This window comes from Cynara cardunculus, assembly GCF_001531365.2.
Source record: "Cynara cardunculus var. scolymus isolate 2C chromosome LG 5, CcrdV1, whole genome shotgun sequence".
NCBI lineage: Eukaryota > Viridiplantae > Streptophyta > Magnoliopsida > Asterales > Asteraceae > Cynara > Cynara cardunculus.
Window position 1 is genome coordinate 37097203 of NC_037532.1, and position 3274 is coordinate 37100476.

Here is a 3274-nt window from a genome sequence, read left to right on the forward strand (position 1 = left end):
TCTGCTCATGAATAGGCTTTTGTACTATTCACTGTAGCAAAGGACAAGTCTTTCCTTTAAGGCTTGACACGCGTTTTAACCCTACTACGTTGCATTAAATGTGCATTTAATGCAATGAGTATAAATAGATGTGTTCTATCTCCATGCAGAGATATACATATACTCTTAACCCTTACTCTAAGCTTGTTTATGGTTAAGTAAAAGAACACACACATCTAAGAACAAATACGCTCATCTTTAAGAGCAAGTTAGAATCTCTTTTATTGTATTATAAACAAGTTCTCTCCCAGATAGAACTTACTTTCTTCTATTTCTTTAACAACAAATCTTTTCTTTATTTGCTAAGTTTAATGTGTAAACTTTTCAGATTGTTTAGATATGTTTTTCTTACCTTATCTTTCCGTAAACAATCTTGTAAAATCTGTATTGATCTTCTATTGTCAATATATATTTTAAATTTGAAAATTTTGTGTTTGTATTCATCCCCTCCCCCCATTCTACAAACTGTTATACACATCTTGTAGACCCTAATGGGACCAACAATATGTTTTCATTTTAACAAGTTATATAATTATAAATTGTCTTCTCAATACCTTCGAAAATTATTAATATTGAATATTTTTTGATTTAAATTATATTATTATATGATATATATTACAAAAGAATATTTTTATCACTTACACTTTATACCATTATATTTATTTAATTTTTGAGTACATCCCTTACTTTTTCGTTTTTCGTTTTGCACTTTTATCACATTAACATACATAATTGTATATTAACTAAAATTTGTTAAAAATATGTTTTTATTTTAATAAATTACATTATTATAATCGTCTCGTTAATATCTTCGAAATGAGCTCAATATTGAATGGTTTTTTACTTTATTATATGTTATATATATATATATATATATATATTATGAAAAAATATTTTTAATATTTACACTTTATACTTTATAGTTATTTATTTAATTTATAGTACATAATTTATTTTTTCAATTTTCGCTTTACACCATTATCACATTGAAAAACATAATTTTATATTAACTAAAATTAGATCTAACAACGAAATTAACCTTTAGGAAGCATTTTCATACCCTTTATTCATCTTGTTCATCTTACATACTCATTTTTTTAATATACTTGTTAATTTTTAAATTATACTTCATATTTTGTAGTTACTTAATTAATTTATTTTTATAGTTTTGTTTTTTTCTATTTTTTGTTTTATATCCTTATCACATTAAGATACATAATTATATATTAACTAAAATACGTTAAAAAAATACGTTCTAATTTTAACAAGTTACATCATTATAANATATACTTGTTAATTTTTAAATTATACTTCATATTTTGTAGTTACTTAATTAATTTATTTTTATAGTTTTGTTTTTTTCTATTTTTTGTTTTATATCCTTATCACATTAAGATACATAATTATATATTAACTAAAATACGTTAAAAAAATACGTTCTAATTTTAACAAGTTACATCATTATAATCGTCTTGTCAATACCTTCAAAATAAGTTTAATATTGAATATTTTTTTTATTTAATTATATTATTATATCATATATTACTACAAAAAAATATTTTTAACACTTATACTTTATACTCTTGTAGCTAATTATGTAATTTATGGTATGTCCCTTTGTTTTTCATTTTTCATTTTACACCCTTATCACATTAACATACATAATTGTATATTAATTTAAAATATGTGTTGATCCCCTCTCTCATTTGATTTGATGATAATCCCTTATACCCTATGCGAAGTATTTAGGTTTCTGTTTTTCAATTCCAGCGATCATTATTGAGTCTGTTCAGTAATCGCTGAAGAACTTGTATTGTAAATCCAATCAGCGACAATAATACTTCAAGAAGACAAACATTCACACCAAATAACCTTCAACGAAAGTCGAAGACTGAAACTGAAGATTAGAGACTGACAAGTACATGATCTGAAGCGGTATTCAGTTATTACAACTTTGTCTACATATGTGTGAAGACTGCCTAAACCTCGGCAAATGCTGAAGAGATCTTCAGGTTATTTCAGCATTCAGCGATCAAAAGAAGCTTGTTGAGCACGATTGATTTTGTCTTGTCCTTGCACACACCCCATACCTTTTCTAAGAGTTAGTACCGTACGGAGCCGACTAGTTGACTCTATTACCCACCAACTTTGTGAAAGGATGTCTGCTCATGAATAGGCTTTTGTACTATTCACTGTAGCAAAGGACAAACGTTTCCCTTAAGGCTTGACACACGTTCTAACCCTACCACGATGCATTAAATGTGCATTTAATGCAACAGGTATAAATAGAAGTGTTCTATCTCCATGCAGAGACACTCTTACTCTAAACTTTACTCTGAGCTTTCTTGCGCTTAAAAAGGGAACACACATCTAAGAACAAATACGTTCATCTTCAAGAGCAAGTTAGAATCCCTTTCATTGTATTCTAAACAAGTTCTTTCCCAGATAGAACTTACTTTCTACTATTTCTTTAACATCAAATCTTTTCTTATTTGCTAAGATTAATTGTGTAAACTTTAGATTGTTTAGATAGGTTTGTCTTACCTTATATTTCCGCAAACAACCTTGTAAAATCTGTATTGATCTTCTCTTATCAATATATATTTTAAATTTGAAAATACTATGTTTGTATTCATCCCCCCTTCTACAAACTATTATACACATCTTGTAGACCCTAACGGGATCAACAAGGCTTTTGGTCGCATATGAATAGTGATCTTCATGTAGCTGGTAAGAACGTTTGAAGACAATAAAGCAAATCTATATATGTACCTTTATGTGGAAAGCATGGGTATGTCCTTTTGTGCAAAGAGGATAAGACAGAAACTAATCTTATTGTGCAAGATTCTTTGATTAGCGACAGTAAGGAAACACTAAAGACTGTTCAGCTATCACTGAGTCTTGGTCAGATTTCACACTTGTTTTAGTCAATCTTATTATCACTGAATGTTCTTTTCACATCACGAATAGACTGGTCTTTATGTAACACCCCAAATCCACATATTGCATATAACACATATTTCATATATAGAATACATGTTTTCCCCACATAGGTCCTCGATACAAGAGTCTGTAATATAAAATATACAACCCAAAAATTCCAAAAGTACATGCTCTTGCATCCTAGCATCTATGCTTCCAAAATAGCTAAGCATATAGAGAAGTAATTCACATAACACCCTTTCCCTTATAATCATTACCTGCACACATAATTTGAAAACACGAAAATGAGGGT